At 48.4% G+C, this 14591-nt stretch overlaps 1 protein-coding gene and 1 long non-coding RNA gene across 2 annotated transcripts in view; one reads left to right on the forward strand and one right to left on the reverse strand.

Moving 5' to 3' along the window:
* Positions 1-14591, forward strand: part of LOC149338079 (uncharacterized) — a 1049963-nt gene that overhangs the window by 223875 nt on the left and 811497 nt on the right. The gene's annotated exons all lie outside the window — the stretch shown is intronic.
* The window catches only part of LOC149338082 (uncharacterized), a 153641-nt gene that overhangs the window by 138435 nt on the left and 615 nt on the right, over positions 1-14591 (reverse strand). The window lies entirely within an intron of this gene.

Raw genomic sequence — 14591 nt, forward strand, 5'->3', positions numbered from 1 at the left:
GGTGGCGTTTTCATGGAACGCGTGCGCGATGCGCTCGCTAACTCTTTATGCTTTGAAAGGAATGCAAGCACCAGGGTAAAGCCGCTTGTGAGGATTAAATAACTACTGATCAATTGAACGGTGGTGAAGAGATGTTCTAAAAAACAGGACGCCCTGTATACTGTTACTGCATAAGAGGAGGAAGAGATCGAGCCGCAAATAAGGAACAAAGACGAAGCGTGCCGCGTCGCTTGAATGCGCGAACGTGAAATAGGAGGACAGTCAGTCGGTGTGTTAGGAGAATCGAAAGTTCATGTTTTCCTGCGCCATCCTACACCGTAACAATACGCAATGCTTCATCGCCTGACGCGAACAGGAATTCGGGAGAACGCTAATATTGCCTTGGTCCACAAGAAGCATGATGTCAATGACAGCAAAAATAGACCGATCAAATTACCGTTGATTCCTTCGTGTTTACTGTATCTGTCTCAGGTTCGGGCAAGTGGTGCGAAACTCAACGTAAGAGAAAACACTATATTTTCGATCTTTGCACTCCCAGCCTTTTCGATGTGCAATCGTATTCATTTGAAATTTAGCTGCTATGATGTGGCTATGTTTTACGCAATTCCGTCAATCGCTTATCTCTCCGGTTCTTTTTAAGCAGAGATAAAAGTTGCGAAAAGAGGCTTCGAGAACGAAAAAGCGGTCAGAAAGGTGCAAAACTCTACACGCCACGTTACCTGCAACCATCAAGCTCAACCGACCATGCGCGCTACATTAACGTAAGTAAGGCAGCGCGGGCAGTCGGCTCAATATTGAGAACGTATTGGCAAATGCCAGTCCTACATAGAAGTAGAGTGAAACCATACGTTTTCAGCACTGGGCCGATTGATCACCTGCGCTGCTTGGGATGCAGCTATTATTTTAGGTTATCGCTATTCTCATCCACAGAATTACGAATTCTTGCGCCTTCAGGTCTTACGAGGCATTTATTTTGGCAGCTGGGAACACGTCCCGCAAAGCGCTACTTTTTTCAGGCGCTCTGGAGCAACATGGGAAGTGGTAACAGTTTCATTACTTCCCATCAAGCCCTCTCCGCTTTTGCTCTCTAGAAAAGTCTTAATATTTAAGAGAAATGCACTGAATGAAGAGCCTAGGGTAGGGAACAGGTGAAAAAATTTCTGGAAGCCGCAAGATGAGCTGCTGTCATCAATAGTGTCTTTCCATGGCGCCGCCCATAGCGAAACACTAGAAAAAAAAGAGAGAATAGAGACAGCACGAACACTACAAAAGGTTATGATAATATCAGCCTTGCACTATGTGCGGTAGGCTATAACAGTTTTTTTAATAAAGCCTTCAAGCTATATTTGAAGGTCCCACACTCAAAACCTCGTGTTCAGGAGGTACAAACTCAACCAAATCGCATGACTGCTCAGTACAACTGAGCAAAAAGAGAACAGCGAATTCGTCCCTAACACAGACAAAAAAAAAGCGTCGAAGGATGAAAATTAAGCAAAAGTCGTCTAACCAAGCTATATGCAGACCACGGTTTTTAAACCGACAATAGTGGGTCAACGAAACAGAGTCGAGTTCTTCTTTGCACTGTGTCTGGCATGCTAATGGGCACTAAAATATTTTCGAGACGTCAATGAAGAAAAGTTCATGCGCATTCTTTGCAGGAATCATTTATAGTTTCATTCCCGGACAGCGTCGTAGTTTGCCCCGACCCCGTTTGTTATAGCCCCGTAGGTGGGGCGATATGAGAAAATTTCAAACATTAAAGAGCACTTAATTTCCCTGAACTACTGGCCTTTCCACATATTGTAGGCGTCAGGTGAAGACCGCAGGAAATGCTTTTGGAATAACTGAATCTTTTTTTCATATCTGTGAGTAATAAGGAAATTGCCTGTCGTTAATTAATGCTAAGCAGCTAATATTGCATGAAAGCATTTTTTCTTCAGCTGCACACCACCTGCAATTACCTGAAAGCGCGACTGAAGTGTCCACTGGCACAGGCAGCCATTAATGCGCTTTTTTGTTCCCAAACTCAAAAGAGTCAACAACGTCATCAAAGCCAATGCCAAGAGCACGATGAAAGGCGGCAGCCTATTGTTCCGGTGGTGCATTTCTGCAAATATTTTTTCAACGCAAAGACTAGCAGCGCACATTTCTCGGACTGCCGCCACGGTGCCCGAAGCGCGTTTGTGGTGTCAACTGATCTGGCAAGCCAGGTATGCGCATTTACTTTTTTTTTAGACTTTTGCGCACAGATGAATGTTGTCTATACCAACTAGGAATGGACACTGACAAAACCCGGCAGAGAACTGCTCGAGAAGATTCATGTTAATCTGCCCTATACAACCGACCAAAGGGAAGAGGTCCCACGCGATGTGAGAAGACGTATCAACGTGCACCTCATTCCGCGGAATATGCATCCCGCATATAAGATCGAGAGGAGGAAAGCAAGAGGGGAAGCCCTGCAGAAGAAATGGGACCAGCAAACAGGCACCCTTTACGTGGACGCAGCAGGGCTAAAGCATGGAGTCATGACTGCTGTGTTCTCAACGCCTTCAGGATCGATGATGAATGGCGCCTCGATGAAAACATCTAACCCCACTCATGCAGATGAGGCAGCTATTGCATTGGCTGTAGCATCTAACTCCAACGCCGTTGTGCTCACTGATTCCCAGAACGCCTGTCGCAACTTCAATAACGCATTAATTCACAGGTCAAGGTTATCATTGCTGACTAAGCATACACCCAACCAAGCCTCAATCATCTGGTTTCCCGGTCACCTGGAACTACTAGGAGGAAACGAAGCCGCTCACAGGCATGCTCGAGATCTTCTATACCGGGCATCTCCCCGTGATGACCATGAAGGCTGCCGCGACCTTATAGGTTTAGCAGTGTATGCTGACAATCTCGCGCCATACAGAACAGCCAGGAAGCAGTACCCAACACCAACCAACACACACTACAAACCAACGCACACTCAACGCCAGCTAAGTTACACCAGTGGTACCCTACACTGTACTCTCCGCAGTGCCCACACTGTGGAGAGGTAGCTAACCTCTACCACATAGTGTGGGCATGCCAATATAATCCCTTAGTTGACCCCATTTCCAAGCCCTCAGAGGAGCAGTGGGAGGCTATTCTTCTCAGCGATGATAGTGACCTTCAGCACTGGCTGGTGGGGAGGGCCAGCGCAGCAGCAACAGCCAGTGGACTACCCGACTAGACGGCCCACCCACGCGCTCTAAGAATATTGAGCAAATAAATATGTTTTCAATCAATCAATCATTAAATAAATAAATCAACGTACCTCTGTGAAGAGACGCGTAAACTCACCTACCGAAATATATCAGGGAGAACCTACTCATAAAACAGCTCCCCAAGAAATAGGGACCACTCATGACCACAGTCATCAGAGACTGTTACACTGCAGGGTTTATATCGGCAATAGAAAGGAAGCGATACAATGGTGCTCAGTGAGCACACAAGAAAGAAACGAACAATGAGCACACAAGAAAGAAACGAAGAGTCGAAAAGAAAAAAAGAAAATCTGTGGCTTAGCTTGGTTAAGCCCGGTAATTGCGAAAGCAATATCCGTACGTACGGCATGGTACAGCTCGTAGTGTAGCTGGTGGTGGTGCTTGTGGTTAGACTTGTGGTGATGCATCGGTTATACAATCCAATCCAATTCAATCCAATGCAATCCAAACCAACGCAATCCAATCCATTCCAATCCAATTTGATGTAATGTAATCTAATCCAATCCAATCAAATCCAATCCAATCAAATCCAATCCAATCCAATCCAGACCAGACCAGTCCAGTCCAGTCCAATACAATACAATCCAATCTAATCTAATGCAATCTAATCCAATGTAATGCAATCAAGTTCAAATGAAGGTCAATGGTGGCCACCGCCGCGGCGCGATGGTGGCCACCGGCCGCGGCACGATGGCGGTCACCAGCCGCGGCACGCAACGGCGTGAAAGTGTAAGTAGTATTGCTTTCGCAATAAAAGTTGCAGTAATAAAAATCTCAAAGTGAATGTGTGTCGGCGTGTCGGCGTACTGTGCTCTGTCATCGGAACACATGGAGAAATGGACACGCATATGGGTGACCACTCTTGTAGACATTTTAAGGTGAAAGCCTGTAATGCCTCATACTGTCGTTAGCAGCCGTGTCAGCAGCCGTGTTGGCAGGCGTGTCGGCAGCTATATCGACAGATGTGTCCGCTTTTTGACGAGTGTCCACCGAGATATGTGAGACAGTTACTGCGTAACTTCCTTCGTTCAAATATAATTTTCAGTTTCTTGAGCCCCCCCCCCCCTTTCTCTTTATTCTTTCACTCCCACTGCCTCCCTTCCGGTACGTTGTGGTTCAGGTGTCGACCGAGATGACAGAGAATTACTGCGTCATTTCCTTTCCTCAAAAAGCGTTGCGTTCAAAGGGCAAGGCATCACACCGAACGGGTGGTGGCGTTCCGTGGACTCCCTGACAGCGCGACAATCACGCCGTCGCGTTCCACTCCTAAAGGCGAAGCTTAAGCTTTATTAGTTAGCAGTTCATTAGTATTTAGTCATTAATCAATAATTAGCCACCATAATTAGTCATCAATTATGTGTGACGTCATCCAATCGCGACTTCACCAGCGTCACACAGGCAAAGTGGTGTGGAAAACGCTTTCGCCTCTATGCTCTCTAGACAGTCAACATGCCGCCTGAATTTTTTCCACTTCCGTGCTAGTGAGAACCACGTCTTTATTGAAACATAGCCTATTATATTTTTAGTTTATTGTGAACGCGATGCTATTCGGCGCATTTCTGATGAACAGCGGGAGGGAACACCAATGAGAGAATAACTTAAACAAAAGATCAGCAAGACAAAAAAATTGGCAGTGGTTTAGCTATGGTAGAGCCTGGCGGGTTGCGAAAGGAACGAGGAGAGAGAGAGGCGATGGAGAGCGCGCGGAAGCGGCGGCGGCCCCAGCACGCTAGCTATGCGCCGCTACTGCGCATGCGCAACTGGCGAGCGCGGAGGCCGCACCTCTTAGTCACCCGCGGAGCGACGGCGGCGGAGTGCCTGCTATGAGCCGTGTGACATCACTGCTCCTCTCGCATGCGCAGTAGGGCCTTGCCTCAGCTCCCCGACATGGCTCGGCGACTCTCGCAGTGTTGCTTTCGCAACAGAAGAACCACGCAACAGTGGTGCCAGTAATACCTAAATGTTACAAATAAGTGACGCGACTGGTGGCCTTGACGGGTACAGCGCTTGTGCCATGCAGTAGTCGACAATGCGCTGCATTTCATACTTCGTGTAAAAGGGAAGGACGACAAGTTCTAGCCGACTGGAACGAGAGCTCCACGCACTTGTCGTTGTCTCTGAAGGTAGTCCACTTGTTCTCCAGATTTAACGATTAGTTTTCGTCCACACACCATACTCACCATGAGAAAAAAAAAGGAACAAAAAAACTAACGTCGAATGTGAGACTGATTTTCGAGCCTTAGGGCATGAGGAGAACGGTTAGGCACAGCGGAGAGAAGTTGAGAGCTGCTCTAAGGAGTTTTCTTAGCTTATCTGGAAATTCACATCGCTGCCGATGGAGGCAGTAGGCGTGCTTTGCCCCCTGTGATAATCGCTGTCCACCTCCAGTTTTGAGTGCAACGTGCCAAAAAAATCTGTACACGGCAAGAGTTTCTACACCGTACAGGCTCTTATGTGAGTGAGGAAAAAAAACCAAGAAGAGAAGACGAAAACTTGTAAAGAGAATTAAGTGAATAATGCGATGTGCAAAAGAAAAATCCACTCAGAATGATTAATACAATGAAATCAGTGGGAAAGAACAGATTTTTGCGACGAAGAAGACGATGATGTGCGGACATTGTCGCGGGACGGAGCAAACAGAAGTTAAGAGGGCGCTTTGCAATACACAACGCGAGTATGTGGTACAGCTTAAAACAAGACGTGTTCGGCTGCGGCGAGAGAATAGTGGTCTGTTCGCGCCTCCACGGGTGTGATTCCCAGTCGTGGATATTGCTGTGGTTTCTTTTTGCTGGCTTCGGATCTCCAGACATGCATCGGCAAGAAACGAACAATTTTGCTAGGCCCTGAACCTCCTGATTAGTGTTTTCGTACTAAAAAAAGAACATAAACAAGAATGGAGAAGATGGAGACGTGCAGCTCGGTTAAAGGGAAGCTGAAGAGATTTTCGAATTCATTAAGAAGCTCACGTATGGATGTGGGAACCTTAAAAATCATGCGGGTGAAATTTTTTTGCAGATTAATCACTTAGGAGCGACGTAATCGCCGTTTAAAATTGCGCGGTAGCTCCGCCCCCCGCTGTCCGCCGAGCGCTGCTGATGACCCTGACGATGCGAGCCGAAACCGGAAACCGTGGGGTGGTGACGTAAACATTGGTGTTCCGTCGCCACGCAGCCTACGCGACCGTGCTTGTTCCTGCGTGCGTGCCATTGTAAGCTGCTTCGATCTGCCGTGTGTTCCTGTATTTGTGCTTTTTTATGTTTGTGGTGACGTACAGAAACGTGGGCAGCATCGAGTGAAGCGGTGGACCATCATGCCGGCGTTCTGCACAGCCTTCGGCTGCACTAACACCAGCGGCCGCGACGATGTGGTCTTTCATAATTTCCCGCAAAATAAGAAGCTTTCCGCGAGGTGGGTCGCTGCTGTGAAGCGAAGGGATTTCAAGCCCTCAAAGACTACAGTGCTATGCTCTGACCACTTTCGTGATGAAGACTATAAACATAGCCTGTCGATAATGCGTTCATTGGGCCTGTCAACAAAGCCAGCTGGACTGAAACCCGGCGCAATACCGTCTGTCTTCGCGCACAGGAGCTCGTCACCGCCACCGAGGCCAGCTTTCGCGAAAAGGAGGAAGCTCGATGTAAGAATTTGTGTATTAACCCTATGAGAATTTGACTGCGCGAACCGGTGTTCTGTGTAGTGTATGGCGCGTAATTTCGTGGATGCAAGACTTTCGGTAGTAGTGAGATGAACGGCGCTGGAATGAGAATGTCAGGACGGCAGCAAACTGCAGCTTACAAAATAAGTGCTTAGCTGTTATGCTTGCAGGCATGCATCATGCATCTCGTACAGCATTACTCATATCAGAGCTCGGCCCTAAAATGTTTGGCTGAATAAAAATCGTTAAACTGCTATTAATACTGCAAGAGGTGGAACGACGCGAAGTGCGCCTTACAACCGGAGACTGCGCGCGGCGCGTGAACAGAGAGCTTCGTTCGGTAAGCGAGCACGTGAAAAGACGCTATATGCAGACTCTTTACTCAATTATATTGGAGCTCACATATTCTAGGATTCATGCGTAGCCCTCAGTGGCGAGAACATAGGGAGTAGTACGCGGCACATTTTTCTTCGTGGTCGGAGCGCCGAGAAAACTGTTTGCACATGTTTCTGGTATACGGGCGCGCGGCGTTTCGTTTTCAATTTGGTTTCGCCTGGGGCCTCGTCAGCGCCCAATGTGCGCAGTCATGGCGCTTGCAGTCCGGCCCCAAAGCGCACACTTTTTTTTTTAGCGATCTACGTCGGACGCGGCCGCTGGTTCTGTGTTAGCGCTTGAAGTTGCCTGTCAGGGTTTTTAAAGAGATATTTTTTTGCTTGGCTATAGCATTTGCAGGAGGTGCTCCAAATCTGCAAATACAACATAATATGAAATACAACATAATATGAAAATAAAAATTTAATTAAGATATGCAGTTTAGTGAGCTAATGGAAGCCTTCTGCCTATTACTGGTGTCTGCCGTATCCCCCAATGTAGCCCCAGGTATAAAATTAATACAAGGTTAGTTACCCATTTTTTAAAATAAATTTTGGACCTTCTAAAGGAACACCTGGTATACAATAAATGATCTCACTTCGCACGGAGCTCGCCAATCAACAAAATGGTTTATGAAATAAACCAGCAGATTTTACTCATACTGAAGCACACTTTTGTTCTGTTTGGAACAATAACATCATGTGGCTTATGCCTTTCAGTTTCTTGCCGAACTGCTGCAAGATCAACACTGCGCACCAGACGATAGTGCAAATGAAGAGTGCATGGAAAATGACATCACACCTGGAGGCTGCACACCACCAGGCAGACAAGAATCCACACCAAACGGCAATACAAATCAGGACTTAGCAACAAGTCGAATGCCACTGGCAGATGCTGCTGAGGACCCTGCATCGAACTTTTCTAAAAGTGATGACAAGGCTGACAAGTCTGTTCTTTTCTCAACTTATGCCTCACGGCAAACTTCTCGAATAAAAAGTTCTAATGCAGCCAATACCAGTAAAGTGTTCTGCCAGGAATACGTTTATAATAACACATGTAGTCGTAAAAAATTGCCGAGTGCAGCATGGCTTCATACATTAATAATAATATTATATAATTGTGCGCCACGTGTGCTACAGCCAGCCTTGCGATTCGGCCTGCTTGGTTGCAGCACGAGGCCATCGAGTTAGTGAAAAAAATCACTGAGAACAGCGCGGTAAAGGCGGCCGCAAACGGATGGAGATATTCCTACAAGGGTTTGCAGTATGAAGCAACTCGCCTAAACAAGGATTTCAATTTACTGCCAGATCCCATCTTGGCACGCAGAACGGAAGGCGCACGTTTGTCACCTCGACGAGTTCTGCCGCAAAGCGCCGCGAACTTCTGTCTTTCGCGTGTGTTATGAACCGAGCCGGCACGCAGCGACCATGAAGCGATGCCAGCATAAAATTTGCGTGCAAAAAGAGCCTGATAACTTCTTGCGCTTGTTAATGGTCTGTGTGGATTACAAGCAGATTTGCGGCAGCACCGACAAGCGGCAAGACAACAATGCCGACGATCGCATCCCGCTTACATTGCATTAAGAAAATTTCGTGGAGCAGTGCTATACTACATTTGCTCGCCTCAAAATTCATCCATTGTATCTCTGAATGAAGTTTGGCTAGAAAAGTATGCTTACCAATGGACATTTCCAACACGTGGAGATGCTGACACTTCGCTTTCGTTCAAGCCCAAAGCACCGCTTGCGCCAGCATCGTTGCTTCATTGGAGCGGTTTGCTCTTTGCGATTGGTTCGTACATGTAGGGGATGACGCCAAGATCCTCCTGGTAATCTTCGATGTGTTCCATCGTGATATAAGCATCAAACCAACAACCGGAACACCGCGCGCCGCGCTTCATGTACTGCATCGGCGGCGACCGAGCCGGGCTCACCGAGCCAACGCCAGTGTTTACGTCACGAGGCGCCCAGCCAATCACAGGCGGCAACGAGGCGCGCGAGCTGGCCCGAGGCTGCTGCGGCACTTTTCGCCAAAATAAAATAGGTTTGCGCTTTCCTTTGCCTAATTTCGATGAGAAATTCGAATTCCGAGGGTGGAAAACTGTAAAGTGTATCTCTTCACTCAATTTTTTTGGGAAACCTTTCATCATCCCTTTAATACATAGCCAGTTACGATGTCTAAACACGTTTCACCATATAAGAGAATGAAAGGAACTTTCGTGCATCGCTAAGACACTCGCCACTACGGATTGTAGCTTTGAACTTTAGGCAGGGACGTAACCTTTTCACTCTTTCAATAGCTTCTCGAAAAGTCCGCTTGGATCTTATGAATAAGTTTTGCCTCTCGTACTAATCTGTCGTGGTGAGTGCGGAATTTTGATTACAGCATAGTAACTTCCAAACAATTGCAAGCATGACCAGAATGTTAACGCTCCTCGATGAGGGGAGCCCAGGAGAGATTTGGTGTGCGAGCGACGGTTATCAACCTTATTTGTGCGGCAGCGTCAGAGCGAACGCTACGAGGAGAAGCCGTGCGCGTTACCACACTAATTCAGGATTGGTCTACAGGGGTGTGACGTCATACGCTAAGCTGTGGAAAGAGAATGGTTAATACATCAGGCAAAACGTGGCTATGACATGGTAGTACGGCTGAAGTGTCATTAAGACAAAAGAATGCCAATTAATTGTGCTAAAAAGAAAATTGGGGTCATTGGTCGGCAATACGCTAACTCTAGGCCAATGGGGCGCGTTCTTTCGACTTGGTTAAATGGAGGCGTTGTGTGCTTTGTTGCGTGTCACGGGATATGCCTACTGATTTATGCTAATGCGTGCGCAATTAGAAACGGCGTGTAATTAAGAAAGACCGTAGCAAATTGCAATTAATGTTGTTGCGTCATGCTTTTGAAGCGGAGCTGAAGTGCTTTCCTAAATTTTCTGAGGGCTATTTTCTGCTTGGCTGAAATTTTAGTCTACATGCTGGACACTAAGACGGTATCCCAAATATGAGCTGCCGCAAGTGAAATCACCTTCTGTAACGAAAACTAGGGATGCAGTGCACAGGACGGTGTCTGTACTATCAACAGAGCGTGGGTTTCACAATGAGCATGATTAGAGTGTGATAATCCTGTTGCCAGAAGTTTGCCAGCATTTGTCGACGAAAGAGTATCCCGGAGTTATTGTATATCAGCTGAACAGGACCGGCAGTGACTCAGAAAAAAAAAAAAATTATAGAGCGCTCAATTTTTGTGAGCGTGTTGCTGTTGTAAATTGGTTTTTGAGAAAACGAAATGCCTCACATCTCGGTGGACACCTGAACAGCGCTGTAAGTTAGGAAGATGGGAGTGAAAGAACAGAGAAACAGGCGCTGTAGTGGAGATGTCCGGAATAATTTCGACCACCTGGGGGTATTTAACGCGCACTTACATCGCAAACAACCTCCCTATCACTACCTCTACCACTAAGCTTTTTGCCACAGGCCTCTTCCATCCTCTTCGTTCTCTTCTCAGTCTCCATCGTGACTCGCAGCTTGCCCGGCTTTCCCTTACCCGTCAGGGTCAGTGGTTATTGACTCAAGCGGGTATCTCGCCCATTCCAATCTCCCCGTTTACCTCTCCTATTCCCACCCCCGCCCCCAATCTTCGTATCCTTCCCCTCCCGACCAACATGTCCCCCGTCCTGCACGCCGGACGTCGTCATGCGGCCGCACAGCACCATTCCCCCCTCTTTGATACCCAGGGTGTAGCTTACACGGATGCCTCCTTCGTGGCTCCTCGAGGTTCCTGCGGCTACGCCCTGTACCATCCACACCTCTCTGCTCCTGAAACCCACACCAGCGGGCCGTATCTACACCCTCCAGACGCATTGTCCCTCGAGGTCCTCGCCATTGCGCATGCCCTCCAGTCATTTTCCCTCCTTCCCTCTCTCCAAGAGTACACAGTCTATTCGGACTCACAAGCCGCTATACATCACATACAGAAACGCACCCTGACCCCTTCTCTCCAACAGGAGGTCGAACGAGCGGTCTCCGCACTGCAGCCTTCCATCGTTTTCCTCCGCTGGGTCCCTGGGCATTCAGGGATTGACGGCAATGAGCTGGCCCATCAGCTCGCCCGCGACACACTTTTCCGGGCACCGTTGATCCCCTGGCCCAAGCCCTCGGAGGACGGTGGGAGACTCACCCTTCGCCGCACCATAAAAGAGGTCTACCTTGAGCTCCGCCTCGACAAACGCCTTTACCCTCCCCCTCATCCATCACTCACGGTGCCGGAGTCTCGCCTTCTTCGGCACATTCAGATGAATGCAATTATCACCCCGTCCCGCCTCTTCCTCTATCGCTATCGGTCGGACCCTTCCTGTCCCAACTGCCCCTGTATCTATGCGGACCTGGCCCATTGCCTATTCTATTGCCCGGCTGCTCAGCAGTCGGGTTCCTTCCCCCCACCCTCTCTATCCATCACCACCTGGCTCGACTGGCTTGGCGCTGAAGGGGAAGAAGAACAGCGGCTTCTGGTCGCCCAGGCGGTCGAAATGCTCGGCCTGTAAATTATGGTTGATTAAAAGTCTTTTACTACTACTACTACATCGCAAACCACATGGCCGCCTTTTGCGCTTCGCCTCCAACGAAACGCGGCCGCCGCGGTCGGGTTCGAACCCGGGTGTTCCGGTTCGGTCGACGAGTACCTTATCCCCTAAGCCACCGCTTCCGGTATATGAGCTTCTTGTAATGTCGTTTTGGACTGGAGGAGACGTTAGGTAGAGGCAGAGGGCACGCCGAACCCTGATATAAACTCAAAGGCCATCGCAAAATCACTCATTAAGATTTATCGAGATCGTAGAATCAAGAATATAACGAACCCATGCTAGCGACGCATGACTGCCAGCCATGTGCCGGCCGCCGGCGTCCTATCTAAACAGCGATAGGTAGGAGTAGTCTGCCTTAACCATGTAATACAAGGAATCACCGGAGCTAAAAGAGTAATACTCTAACACTCAATTTTCAAAGGGATCTGTCCTCTATATTACCAACTGTTTTAGTTGTCCGGGTTCGAAATATGCGCGCTCGTGTGCATTAGCGCAAGAATGGTGCAATGAGATTTCTTTGGAAACTCAGGGCTCTGGAATGCAGGTCGCAGTTCACTTTGTCTCTCGCATGTTTTCGGCCACTTAGAGATAGAGCTCAGATTGTCGCAAGGCTTGCAATTTGTGGCTGGTATTTACGCCTCAATAGGCCCCCTTGAAGCTCTGCAGAGTTCCAATGGAAATCTTTCTTTGCCCATATGCGCCTAAACTTTGCGTCTGGCTACATGAGATGCCAGTTATGTTTTATTCGTAGTGCTGCTGCTCTCCATATGCAGATATGGTGGTCTGCAAACGACCTTGCGTTAAAGCTTAGTGACAAGACTGCGTCCAAGTGCATAGCCCGTATATTGACAAGTTGTTCGCAACTCTAAGCGATAGCAAGTGCAACCGCGACTGCATTGAATGAAAACGTACACGGAATTCATTATTGCACAGCCAATTTTACAGGGAGCGTAAGACTGCTTAAGACATAGCCTTTTGAGTTATAAGAGCGATATTTTCAGCATAGCACGTCAACGCTGTAGTACATCACAAAACAGCTGCGATGTGCTAACAAGAGGACCCTTTATCTAATATTGAATTGATAAGTTTTGGAATATTACTTATGGGCTCGTTAATTATTGAGTGGAGTGCAGCCTGCGGTAAGTAATATCGATATCATTTGTGGGGATTGAGCTTCTTGGGCTGCCCGAATTTGCGCCCGCTTCCGCCGTTTCGTTCGTTAGAGAGACCCCCCGTGGGGTTTCCGCGAGCGGAATGTGGGCAGCCGCGCTGCATGTCGTCCCTTGCAAGGGAAGCTCTACCGAGAACCGCAGTAAATCACCCTCTCTTCCGTTCTTCCCGCTTCGACCTCGCGTCCCCATTGGGTCACGCCGAGTGACAGTTGGGGGCATTGTTTCGGCGAGAGGCCCCGAGCGGGAAATGGAACGGGGAGATCGCCACCGACTCGGGCAGCAGAAAGAAGCGTAGAGTTTGGCTCCCGGGTGCCTCGGCCTTTGCCCGGGGCCCAAGAGCGCGGGTGCTTTAACGTGCGCATCTAGTATGTATGCTTGAGTCCTGGCCCGAACCTCCGGAGTCGTCTAGCCCGCCTGTGCGGCGCCGACGCGCTCCGGATTCGGTAGGGCCTGATTTGGCTGGTTCTCCGTCATCGCCGGCCATTGCCGGTGACGACGCACGATGAGCCCTCGATGTGCGACCTGCGTCGTCAAGATGTGCTCCGCGTATACCCCATCCTTCCTCTTGTTGCGCTGCGCGCGATTTGACCGTTTGGTTGGCCGCGCGGCAGGCGATCGCTTAACTTAGCTGTGCTGTCAAGCGCGTATATGTAGTCTCTGCTTTGCGCGCGCGGCTCCGCGGGCCCGCTTTCGGGTGCGGCGCCGGGGCTATTGATTTCACCGAGGTCTGGGGATTAGTGCAGTGTTATGTAATGCAGCTGTCTGTGTAATAAACACTTGTGCTCTCAAATAACTGCGCCTTCCTTCGGAGCGAGAGCGCAGGCACGCACCAAACGCTGGCAGTGCCCTCAGCTTGCCCGAACCCCCGATATGTGGGTGAATTCGGATATGGGTTTACCCTCGGCGTTATGGCCCAATAACTACTGGCTACATCGTGACAAAATAATTGCGCTTTCGGGAAGACTGCGGGCAAAGGAATTTCTCTGGTGGACTGACGCGACAAAATAGCCAAAATGTGTAGTGCCAGAGCTAAAAGCTCAACCAGGTTTTCGAAATTCGAAAACCTGATATGGATAGTACATACTGCAGGATACACGGTCCTCAGCAATTAGCAAGCCTAACAGTAACAGTTCAAAACTTAACTATTCATTAAGAATTCCCCAGCCTGTTAGCAGGTTTTAGCTTTTGCTGGTGTACTGCACCGCTGACAGTGCTGTAGCGAAAAAATCGGGAAAACGAGTCAAAAAGATTGCTCACTCTAATAATAACGAACCTTTAAAATAAATATTCACTCATTATGATTTATTCCTGTTCATCTTTAACACCCTCATTAAATTTTAATGCCTCTTTTGTATGACTTCTCCCATTAGACGGCGCGTACGCATGCAGCACCGTGTAAAAACGGCAGCCAAGTTAAGAAGCCCGCCTTTCCTGTAATTGGGACCGCTACTCGGCAATTAAGTGGACTCTGCATGAAGTGCGTAAAAACAAATTGTAGGGGGAGTTTTATTCGCTCGTCGTGGAGTCTCATCTGTACTTAGCAAAGTCATTTGCAAAAAGAT

Source organism: Amblyomma mixtum, chromosome 6 (assembly GCF_055824585.1).
Source record: "Amblyomma mixtum isolate Tamu chromosome 6, ASM5582458v1, whole genome shotgun sequence".
Classification (NCBI taxonomy): domain Eukaryota; kingdom Metazoa; phylum Arthropoda; class Arachnida; order Ixodida; family Ixodidae; genus Amblyomma; species Amblyomma mixtum.